Source organism: Sapajus apella, unplaced genomic scaffold, assembly GCF_009761245.1.
Source record: "Sapajus apella isolate SASKATOON/1434 unplaced genomic scaffold, GSC_monkey_1.0 scaffold16, whole genome shotgun sequence".
Lineage (NCBI taxonomy): Eukaryota > Metazoa > Chordata > Mammalia > Primates > Cebidae > Sapajus > Sapajus apella.
The window spans coordinates 18,069,532-18,081,987 of record NW_022436956.1 but is presented as its reverse complement, the minus strand read 5'-3'; the positions used below and the strand labels follow the sequence as shown (position 1 = coordinate 18,081,987).

The 12,456-nt window shown below is 43.8% G+C and overlaps 1 pseudogene; it reads right to left on the bottom strand.

Annotated features, from left to right (window-relative positions):
* Positions 1–861: 861 nt before the first annotated feature.
* On the bottom strand, positions 862–1,632 carry LOC116555978 (annotated as a pseudogene).
* Positions 1,633–12,456: the final 10,824 nt, after the last annotated feature.

The window sequence follows — 12,456 nt, the reverse complement described above, 5'->3', positions numbered from 1 at the left end:
GTGCAAGATATGGACAGATATGGGAGATTAGGACAGGACTTTTCTTTTCCTTTCTTTTCTTTTTTTGAGACAGTCTCACTCTGTCACCCAGGCTGAAGTGCAGTGGTTATTATCTTGGCTTACTGCAACCTCTGCCTCCAGGGTCCAAGTGATTTTTATGCCTCAGCCTCCTGAGTAGCTGGGACTATAGGTGTGCACCACCATGCCCATAGTGGTGCTAATTTTTGTATTTTTAATAGGGACAGTGTTTTACTGTGTTGGCTAGGCTGGTCGTGAACTCCTGGCCTCAAACGATCCACCAGCCTCAGCCTCCCAAAGTCCCGGGATTACAGGTGTGAGCTGCCACTTCTCCGCTGATCTTTCTTTCCTTCCTTCCTTCTTTCTTTCTTTCTTTCTTTCTTTCTTTCTTTCTTTCTTTCTTTCTTTCTTTCTTTCTTTCTTTCTTTCTTTCTTTCTTTCTTTCTTCCTTCTTTTTTTCTTTCTTTCTCTCTCTCTCTTTCTCTTTCTTTCTTTCTTTCTTTCTTTTTTGAGATGAAGTTTCACTCTTTTTGCCCAGGCTAGAGTGCAATGGCGTCATCTTGGCTCACTGCAACCTCCATCTTCTGGGTTCAAGCGATTCTCCTGCTTCAGCCTCCCAAGTAGTTGGGATTACAGGTGCCCACCACCAAGCCCAGTTAATTTTTTGTACTTTTAGTAGAGACAGAGTTTCACCATGTTGGCCAGGCTGGCCTCAAACTCCTGACCTCAGATGATCTGCCCGCCTCCACCCCCCAAAGTGCTGGGATTACAAGCATGAGCCACCACACCCTGCCTGACATTTCTTAATCATAGCTATTTTTGATTTGTCATGTGTGTGTTTGGTTTTTTTTTCTTTTTCAGGGCTAATTCAGTTTATTTCTCTTGTATAAAAACCCTATGTTGTAGCCACAGCTGGAGCCTGGGTCCTCTGCATGGAGACTCTGGTGTGGGTCTTGAGGAGGTCGTCAGTGAATTCTTGATAGGGAGATTTGGTGAATACAGTCTTCTTCCAGAGGTCAGGGTCAGATAGCTATAGGTCTTAGAGATGGCATTAAAGGTGGCCTTCGGGAAGTTACCCAGGGTGGCAGTGCAGCCCCTGGCTGAGGTGTAGCAGTCATCAGTATCAGCCATCATGAGCAGCTTCTTCGGCACAAGTGCCAAGACATTGGGCGCAAAGATGAGGCACACCAGCACAGAGCTGAAGCGGCCTGTCACCTTGCAAGGGAAGGTGTGGGGTTTGCCGATCTTGTTCCCCCAGTAGCCTCTGCACACGGGGACAATGGAGAGCTTGGCCAGGATGATGTCTCTACGGATGGCAGTGGCCACCTCCTTGGAGAACTTAACACCCAGACCAATATGGCCATTGTAGTCCCCAGTGGCAACAAACGCCTTGAACCCGGTGCACTGGCCGGTACGGGTCTGCTTCTGCACTGGCATAATCTTCAAAATCTTGTCCTTGAGAGAGGCCCCCAGGAAAAAGTCAATGGTCTCAGATTCCTTGATGGGCAGGGAGAAGAGATAGATATCCAGGGACTTGATCTTCATGTCCCTGACCAGGTGGCCCAGGTTGGTGACAGGCATCCACTCCTTATCCTCAGCCTTGCCTCCACGAGCTCCCGGCCTCTGCCCTGGCCCCAGCCCTGTTCACTTGAACCCAGGAGGTGGAGGTTGCAGTGAGCAGAGATCATGCCATTGCACTCCAACCTGGGCAAAAAGAGTGAAACTCCATCTCAAAAACTGCCAGGTGCAGTGGCTCATGCCTGTAATCCCAGCACTTTGGGAGGCCAAGGTGGGAGGCCAGGAGTTTAAGATGAGCTTGGGCAACATAATGAGACCTCATCTCTTAAGAGAAATAAATAATATCTAGCTTTTCAAAGCATACCAGAAGATGCAAGAAACTGACTTCCAGAATTAAGTTGGATGATGCATGCAAGGTTATCTCCTGAATTTCAACTTTTTAGCCTTTTAGGAATCCTGTTGCTGATTCCTATTCTTTATCTGTCATTCTAGTGTCTGCTCCCCTTACCTTCTCTAATCTTCTTCTTGACACCTAAGTATTTTAAATTTTTTAGAGATGGGGTCTCTCTTGGTTGTCTGGGCTGGTCTCAAACTCCTGGGCTCAAGCAATCCTCCTGCCTCAGCCTCCCACGTAGACACATGCCACCATGCCTATGTTGACACCTAAAAATTAACCTTGACTTTACTCACCCATTGAACATTTACTAAGAAATATTTGTTGTGCCAGGCATTCCCTGGCACTGAGGCTATAAGGAGAAATAAGACAAGGCACTTGCCACAGAATAATTCATATTTAGTCAGGGAGACTTATAATTAGTTCAAAGAGAGAGGTGTACATTATGATGGAAACACCAGTGGACTCTTGGAATTCAGAATTCAGGATTTTATCTTGAGAAAGACCTGAAAGTCATAATATATGGATTTGTATGTTTAATGAGGTGAAAATTTGAATGAAACTATCTTCAAGGTTGTTGTACAATGAAAGCAAAGCACTTAACCAGTAAGAAAGACCCAGATACCTACACAGGCTGTATATTTTGTTTTTGTTTTTGTTTTGATACAGAGACTTGCTCTGTCACTCAGGCTGGAGTGCAGTGGTGTGATCTCGGCTTATGGCAACCTCCGCCTCCTGGGTTCAAGAGATTCTCCTGCCTCAGCCTCCCAAGTAGCTGGGATTACAGGTGCATGCCACCACACCCAGCTAATTTTTTTTTGTATTTTTAGTAGGGACGGGGTTTCACCAAGTTGGCCAGGCTGGTCTGAAACTCCTGACCTCAAGTGATCCACCTGCCTTGGCCTCCCAAATGGCTGGGATTACAGGCATGAGCCACCACGCCCGGCCACAGAGTGTATATTTTGCCCTGGCACAGAATTCTTTACTCTTCCTTAAGCACACTTTTGCACTAATTATGGATCTGAAGTGATGACTTAAAATACTTAGGTACATTTCATTGGAAAATTACATGGTATAGTAGGGTTCTCAAAAATGAGGAATTCTCAAAGACCTCAAGAAAATTTTCTTGGCTGAACGTGGTAGCTCATGCCTATAATCCCAGTACATTGGGAGGCCAAGGAAGGTGGATCATTTGAGGTCAGGAGTTAGAGACCAGCCTGGCCAACATGGAGAAACTCTGTCTCTTCTAAAAATACAAAAATCAGTCAGCTGCAGTGGCAGGGCCTGTAATCCCAGCTACTCAGAAAGCTGATGCAAGAGAATCACTGGAACCTGGAAGGCAGAGGTTGCAATGAGCCAAGATGGTGCCATTACACTCCAGCCTGGGCCATAGAGCAAGACTCCATCACAAAAAAAGAAAAAAAAAGAAAGAAAATTTTCTTGTGAATGTGAGGGATATATTATGTAGGTACTTATCAAATACGTAGACCTTTAAGCTATGAAATATTGCTGATTGTGTAAAAGCACATCAATTAAAAAAAAATAAATATTGCTGAAAGAAATTAAATATCTAAAATAACACAATAAACAATATTCATGAATTGGAAGACCCAGTGTTGTTAAGTTGCCAGTTCTCCCTCAACTGATTTATAGGTTCAATACAATCCCAATGAAAATTTCAAAAGGTCTTTTTGTAGAAATTGACAAGTTTGTTCAGTGTGTGGAAATGCAAAGGACCTAGAAGAGTCAAAACAATTTTAGTAAAGAAGATAGTTGGAACGCTGGGCGCGGTGGCTCACGCCTGTAATCCCAGCACTTTGGGAGGCCGAGGCGGGTGGATCACGAGGTCAAGAGATCGAGACCATCCTGGTCAACATGGTGAAACCCCGTCTCTACTAAAAATACAAAAACATTAGCTGGGCATGGTGGCGCGTGCCTGTAATCCCAGCTGCTCAGGAGGCTGAGGCAGGAGAATTGCCTGAACCCAGGAGGCGGAGGTTGCGGTGAGCCGAGATCGCGCCATTGCACTCCAGCCTGGGTAACATGAGTGAAACTCCGTCTCAAAAAAAAAAAAAAAGAAGATAGTTGGAGGACTTAGACAACCTGATTTTAAGGCTTTATATATAGTTGTAGTAATGAAGACAGTCTGGTATTAATGTAAAGATAGATAGAGATCAACATCACAGAATATAGAGTTCAAAACAAACCAACAAATACATGGTCAACTGTGTTTCAACAAAGGGGACAAAAGAATTCACTGGAGAAGAGAGAAGTCTGTTCAACAAAAGTGCTGGAACAATTAGTCATCCATATGCTAATAAATTAACTTTGTCTTTTACTTTACACCACACACAAAAGTTAGCTTTAAATGGATTATGAACTGAAATGTAAATAAAACTTCTAGAATAAAACATAGGAGAAATTCTTTGTAACAAATAGTAGGCAAAGATTTCTTACTATACAAAAAGCAAAAGCATAAATTTTAAAAAAGATAAATTGTACTTTATCAAAATTAAAAACTGGTCTTCAAAAGATACTGTTAAGAAAATTAAAAACTCAAGCCACTGATTATGAGAAAAATGTTTGAAATACATATTTGACAAGGAATTTTTCTTTTCTTTTTTTTTTTTTTTTGAGACAGAGTTTCGCTCTTGTTGCCCAGGCTGGAGTGCAATGGCACGATCTTGGCTCACTGCAACCTCCACCTCACAGGTTGAAGCAATTCTCCTGCCGCAGCCTCCTGAGTAGCTAGAATTACAGGCATGCGCCACCATGCCCTGCTAATTTTGTATTTTTAGTAGAGGCAGAGTTTCTCCAAATTGGTCAGGGTGGTCTCGAACTCCAGACATCAGGTGATCCACCTGTCTCAGCCTCCCAAAGTGCTGAGATTACAGGCATAAGCCACCGAGCCCAGACAGGAATTCTTATTAGAATATAAAAACCGTGCTCGCTTCAGCAGCACGTTTACTAAAATTCGAATATAAAAACTTTTGTAACTTAGTAATAAGAAGACAAACAACATTTTTAACGGGCAACAAAATTGAACAGGCACTTCACAATAAAAGATATACAGGTCGATCCTTCCAGTAAGAGACAGCTTATGATGAAAAAAAAATTTTTTTAAAGATATACAGGCCGGAAGTTGTGGCTCAAGCCTGTAATTTCAACATTTTGGGTGGCCAAGGCAGGAGGATTGCTTGAGCCCATTAATTCAAAACCAGCCTGGGCAACATAGTGAAACCTACTCTCTACAAAAAACTTTTACTTTAAAAAAAAAAAAAAAAAACATAGTGGCCAGGCACAGTGGCTCATGCCTGTAATCCCAGCACTTTGGGAGGCTGAGGCAGGTGGCTCACAAGGTCAGAAGTTCAAGACCAGCCTGACCAATATAGTGAAACCCCATCTCTACAAAAAATACAAAAATTAGCTGGGCATGGTGGCACACACCTGTAATCCCAGCTACTCAGGAGGCTAAAGCAGGAGAATTGCTTGAACCTGGGAGGCAGAGGTTGCTGTGAGCTAAGATCACACCATTGCACTCCAGCCTTGTTGACAGAGCAGGACTCTGTCTCAAAAAATAAAATAAAATATCACAGTGATGCTTGTAGTCCCAGCCCAGCTACTCAGAAGACTGAGTGGAAGGACTGCTTGAGCCTGAGGGTCGAGGTTACAGTGAGCCAAGATAGTGCCACTGCTCTCCATCCTGGGTGAGAGGACAAAATCCTGTCTTAAAAAAAAAAAATATATATATATATATATATATATATATACAAATGGCCAAAAAGCGCATGAAAATATGCTTAATGTTATTAAGCATCAGAGAAATACAAAGTAAAGCCACAATGAGATATCACTATATACCCACTACAATGGCTACAATTTTAAAAGATTAACAATGCTATTGCTGTGTGTTGGCGAGGATGCAGAGCACCTGGAATGATCATATATTGCTGGTGGGGTGTAAAATGATAAATCACTTTGGAAAACAGTTGGGCAATTTTTTACAATGTTAAATACTTGCCATATGACTCAGCAATTTATGTCCAATTTATCCAACAGAAATGAAGACACATATCTACACAAAGACTGTTATAGGAACTTTCATCTTTAGTTTATTCATAATAGCCCAAACTAAACACAAAAGTCCATTGACAGTTGAATAGATAAACAAATTGTGGAATATCCACACAATGGAATACTACTCAGCAATAAAAAGAAATGAACCACGGATACACACAACAACATGAATAAATATCAAAAATACCATGCTGGCCGGGCGCAGTGGCTCATGCCTGTAATTCCAACACTTCCGGAGGCAGAGGTAGGTGGATAACTTGAGGTTAAGAGTTCAAGACCAGACTGGCCAAACTGGTGACACTCTGACTCTAATATAAATACAGAAATTAGCCAGGCATGGTGGCGGGCACCTGTAATCCCAGCTACTCGGGAGGCTAAGGCAGAACTGCTTGAACCTGGGAGACTGAGGTTGCAGTGAGCCAATATAGTGCCACTGCCCTCCAACCTGGGCGACAGATCAAAACTCCACTGCAAAAAAAAAAAAAAAAAAGCAAAAAATAAAAAATCATGCTGAGCAAAAGAAGCCAGAAATAAAAGAGTACCTACTAAATTATTCCATGTATATGAATTGTGCAAAAGGCAAAAACTCAAATTGCAGAAAGCAGATCCACATTTTGTCACATCAAATGACTCAGGAGCCAACTTGCATAAGGTTCCACTAACCAAAGATGGCTCAGTCTGGCTATCAATAAGCTTATTAATTGTAATGGATTAAAACACATTTAAGGCCGGGCAAGGTAGCTCATGCCTGTAATCCTAGCACTTTGGGAGGCCAAGACTGGCAGATCACCTGAGGTCAGGAGTTCAAGATCAGCTTGACCAACACGGAGAAACCCCGTCTCTACTAAAAACACAAAATTAGCCAGGTGTGATGGTGCATGCCTATAATCCCAGCTGCTCAGGAGGTTGAGGCAGGAGAATCACTTGAACCCGGGAGGCAGAGGTTGCAGTGAGCAGAGATTGTGACATTGTACTCCAGCCTGGGCAACAAGAGCAAAACTCTGTCTCGAAAACAAAAAACAAAAAACACACATTTGATATGTCTCAATCCATGAATTCATAATGAAAACAGACATATACCCACATATAAATTGTTTAATAATAAGAATATGACAAATTAACAATTGTTAGTTGTGAAAACAAGAGTTGTTGTAAAATGATTTTTTTTTACTGTATTTCTAGCAGTGTGTCAGCCTGACCCCAAAGTTTTTTAAATTGAAAAACAAAGTATTGAATACATGAATAAATGGTTATTGAGTGAAGGGAATTGAGGCAAACGAAAATTTACAAAGGCTGACTTGTAAGGAAGGATATGAGTGATATCATTTCTGTTGAAAAAAAATTTTTAGCGGTGGGGTCTCACTGTGTTGCCCAGGCTGGAGTGCAATGGCAAGTGCCTACTCACAGGTTCTACCATGGTACATTACAGCCTCAGACTCCTGGGTTCAAGCCATCTTCCTGCATTAGCCTCCTGAACGACTAGGACTAACTTATGGGCATGCACCACCCTGCCCAGGAAAACTTTTTTTTTTTTTTTTTTTTTTTTTTGAGACAGAGTCTTGCTCTGTAGCCCAGGATGGAGTGCAGAGGTGCGATCTTGGCTCACCGCGACCTCCTCCTCCCGATTTCAAAAAATTTTCTTGCCTCAGCCTCCCAAGTAGCTGGGATTATAGAAGCCTGCCACAACGCCAGCTAATTTTTGTATTTTTAGTAGAGACAGGGTTTCACCATGATGGCCAGACTGGACTAGAACACCTGACCTTAGGTGATCCGCCTGCCTCTGCCTCCCAAAGCGTTAGGATTACAGGTGTGAGCCACCGCGCCCAGCCAGGGAAACATATTTTAATGTTGTTTTAACAATAAACAAAACTTTGAAATTATTTTTCTGGAAACCACCTGACTTTATGTTCCACCCACAGAAATTCTCTGAATTTACACTGTGTCCATTCCTGGCTTACATAGGTTTTCTTTTTTCTTTTCTTTTCTTTTTTTCATATCTGACATTCCAGGTCCCCTGAAATCTTCCAGTTTAATTACAATGCCAAGTAGTCTAATTTCCAGGACACATGGTTGCTATTTCCACACTTCTCATTCTCAAAGTCCCAAGTTTAGATCTGATCACGTTTACTCTAGCCCATCTGAGCACTCCAGTCAGTCCACAGACATTTCTTCAGGGTTATTATATTTTCTCCCTTTAAGTTGGTGCTATGGGTTGCATATTTGTGCCCTCCAAAAACTCATGTTAAAACTTAATCCTGGGGCCAGGCACAGTGTCTCTCGCCTGTAATTTCAGCACTTTGGAAGGCTGAGTGGGAGTTTCACTTGAGCACAGGAGCTCAGAGTTACGGCTCATTCAGTTTTTCATATTTTGGCAAAATCTCAGCCTGGGCAATATAGTGAGTTCTTATATCTCTCTCCCTCCTCTCTCTTTTTTTTATAGGGAGTCTCACTGAGTCGCCCAGGCTGGTATGCAGTGGCATGATCTTGGCTCACTGCAATCTGCGCCTCTGGGTTCAAGCAATTCTCCTGCTTCAGCCTCCTGAGTGGCTGGGACTACAGGCGTGCACCACCACACCTGGCTAATTTTTTATATTTTTAGTAGAGGTGGGGTTTCACCATACTGGCCAGGCATGTCTTGAACTCCTGACCTTGTGATCCACCTGCCTCAGCCTCCCAAAGTGCTGCGATTACAGGCATAAGCCACTGTGCCCGGCCCTTGTCTCTTTTTTTTAAATTAAAAAGAGAAAAAAAAGCATAAGAAACTTAATCCTTGGTCAGGCGCAGTAGCTTACACCTGTAATCCTAGCACTTTGGGAGACCAAGGTGGGCAGATCATCTGAGGTCGGGAGTTCGAGACCAGCCTGACCAACATGGAGAAACCCTATCTCTACTAAAAATACAAAAAAAAAAAAAAATTAGTCAAGCGTGGTGACACATGTCTGCAATCCCAGCTACTCAGGAGGCTGAGGCAGTAGAATCCCTTGAACCCAGGAGGCAGAGGTTGCAGTGAACTGAGATCGTGCCACTGCACTCCAGCCTGGGCAACAAGAGTGAAACTCTGTCTCAAAAAAAAAAAAAAAGAAAGAAAGAAAAGAAACTTAATCCTCCAATGTGTCAGTATTGAGAGGTGGGGTCTTTTAAGAGGTGGTTGGATCACTAAGGATCTGCCCTCAAGGATTAATTAATCCATGTATGAATTAGTGGGTTAATGGATTCGAGGGTTTTCAAAATGGTGGAATTGGTGGCTTTATAAGAAATGAAACAGCACATTAGCACACCCAGCCCCCTGTCATATCCTTCACTGCCTGGGGATGCCGAAGCATCTCCACCAGCAAGAAGGCCCTCACCAGATGTGTCTTCTTGTCGACCTTGAACTTCTCAGCCTCCATAACTCGAAGAAAAAAAATGTTTTTCTATATAAATTATCCAGTTTCAACACAAGAACAGAAAAATCAAACACCGAATGTTCTCACTCATAGGCGGTTGTTGAACAATGAGAACGCATGGACACAGGGAGGGGAGCATCACACACTGGGGTCTGTTGGGGGGGACTAGGGGAGGGACAGCGAGGGGTAGGGAGTTGGGGAGTGATAACATGGGGAGAAATGCCAGATATAGGTGATGGGAATGGAGGCAGCAAATTTCATTGCCATGTATGTACATATGCAACAATCCTGCATGTCTGCACACTTACCCCAGAACCTAAAGTACAATAAAATATATAAAAATAAATAAATTAATTATTTATTTATCCAGTTTCAGGCTGGGCGCGGTGGCTTATGCCTATAATCTTAGCACTTTGGGAGGCCAAGGCGGGTGGATCACTTGAGGTCAGGAGTTCAAGACCAACCTGGCCAACACGACGAAACCCCATCTCTACTAAAAGTTATCTGGGTGTGATGGTGCGCTCATGTAATCCCAACTACTTGGGAGGCTGAGGCAGGAGAATCACTTGAACTCAGCAGGCAGAGGTTGCAGTGAGCCGAGATCACGTCACTGCACTCCAGCCTGGGCAACAAGAGTGAAACTCCATCTCAAAAACAAAATAAAAAAATCATAAATTATCCAGTTTTATGTATTCTGTTATAAGGAACAAAAAACAGACTAGGACACTGGCATCACTATAGTTTGGATATTTGTCCCCTCCAAATCTCATGTTGAAATTTGATCCTCAATGTTGGAGGTAGAGTCTGGTAAGAGGTGCTTGGGTGGTGGTGGCTAGGGGCCAGGTCTCTACTGAAGGGCTCAGTGTCCTCTCCATGGTAATGAGTGAGTTCTCAAGGAGACTTGCTTGTTTAAAAGAGGCTGGCATATCCTCCTCTGTCTCTTGCTCCTTCTCTTTCCATGTGACACGCCTGTTCTCCCTTCGCCTTGTGCCATGAATGGAAGCTCCCTAAAACCCTCTCTATCGGCCCGGCATAGCGGCTCATGCCTGTAATTCCAGGACTTTGGGAGGTCGAGGCGGGAGGATCACCTGAAGTCAGCAGTTTGAGACCAGTCTGGCCAACATGGCGAAACCTTGCCTCTAATAAAAATACAAAAAAATTAGCCAGGCATTGTGGCGTGTGCCTGTAATCCCAGCTACTAGAGAGGCTGAGGCAGGAGAATCGCTTGAACCCAAAAGGTGGAGGTTGCAGTGAGCCAAGAGGGCGCCACTGCACTTCAGCTTGGGCGACAGAACAAGACTCTGTCTCAAAATATATATACTACACTCCAGCCTGGGAGACAGAGTGAGACTCCGTCTCAGGAAAAAGAAAAAGAAAAACAAAAACCCTCTCCAGAAGCAGTTACTGGCACCATGCTTTTTGTAAAGCCTGCAGACCTGAGGGCCAAATAAACCTTTTGTTTTGTTTTTGAGGCAGAGTCTTGCTCTATCACTGAGGCTGGAGTACAGTAGTGTGATCTCGGCTCACTGCAGCCTCCCAGGTTTAAGCAATTCTCCACCTCAGCCTCCCAAGTAGCTGGGATTACAGGTGCATACCATCATGCCCAGCTAATTTTTTGTATTTTTAGTAGAGACAGGGTTTCATCATCTTGGCCAAGCTGGTCTTGAATTCCTGACCTTGTGATCCACTCACCTCAGCCTTCCAAACTGCTAGGATTACAGGCATGAGCCACCGCGCCTGGCCCCCTTTCGTTTTTTGGTTTTTGTTTTTGTCGTTTTTTTTGTTTTGTTTTGTTTTTTGAGATGGAATCTCGCTCTGTTGTCCAGGCTGGAGTGCAGTTGCGTGATCTTGGCTCACTGCAACCTCCACCCACCAGGTTCAAGCGATTCTCCTGCCTCAGCCTGCCCAGTAGCTGGGAATACAGGTGTGCACCACCATGCCAGCTAATTTTTGTATTTTTGGTAGAGGTGGATTTCACTGTGTTGGCCAGACTGGTCTTGAGCTTCTGACCTTAAGTGATCCACATGCCATGGTCTCCGAAAGTACTGGGATTACCACCTGCATTTTTTTTTTTAGACGGAGTCTAGCTCTGTCACCAAGTCTATAGTGCAATGGTGTGATTTCGGCTCACTGCAACCTCCATCTCTCGGGTTCAAGCAATTCTCCTGCCTTAGTCTCCCAAGTAGCTGGGATTACAGGTGCCTGCCACCATGCCCAGCTAATTTTTGTCTCTGTAGTAGAGACGGGCTTTCACTGTGTTGGCCAGGCTGGTCTCAAACCCCTGACCTCGTGATCCACCAGCTTCAGCCTCCCAAAGTGCTGGGATTACAAATGTGAGCCATCGCACCCTGCCATTTTTTTTTTTTTTTTTTTTTTGACAGCATGTCACTTTTGTAGCCCAGATTGGAGTGCAATGGCAGCATCTTGGCTCACTGCAACCTCTGCCTCCCAGGTTCAAGTGATTCTTTTGCCTCAGCCTCCCAAGTAGCTGGGATAACAGGCGCCTGCCACTATGCCCAGCTAATTTTTGTATTTTTAGTAGAGACAGAGTTTCACCATGTTTGCCAGGCTGGTCTTGAACTTCTGACCTCAGGCGATCAGCCTGCCTCGGCCTTCCAAAGTGCTGGGATTATAGGAGTGAGCCACCGTGCCCGGCCTGCATTTTTTTTTTTTTTTTTTGAGACAGGGTCTCACTCTGTCATCAGGCTGGAGTGCAGTGATACCATCTCAGCTCACTGCAACCTCCACCTCCCAGGTTCAAGTGATTCTTCTGCCTCAGCCTCCCGGGTAGCAGGGACTACAGGTGCATGCCATCATGCACAGCTAATTTTTGTTATTTTTAGTTGAGACAGGGTTTCACCATGTTGGCCAGGATGGTCTCGATTTCTTCATCTCGTGATTCACCCTCCTCGGCCTCCCAAAGTGCTGATATTACAGGTATGAGCCACTGCACCTGGCCAGCCTACATGTTTTTTAAAATAAATTATTTAGAAAGCTAAAACAGACAAACTCAACAGACAAAAAAAATCAGTAGCATTGAGATTTTGCCAAAATATGAAAAAC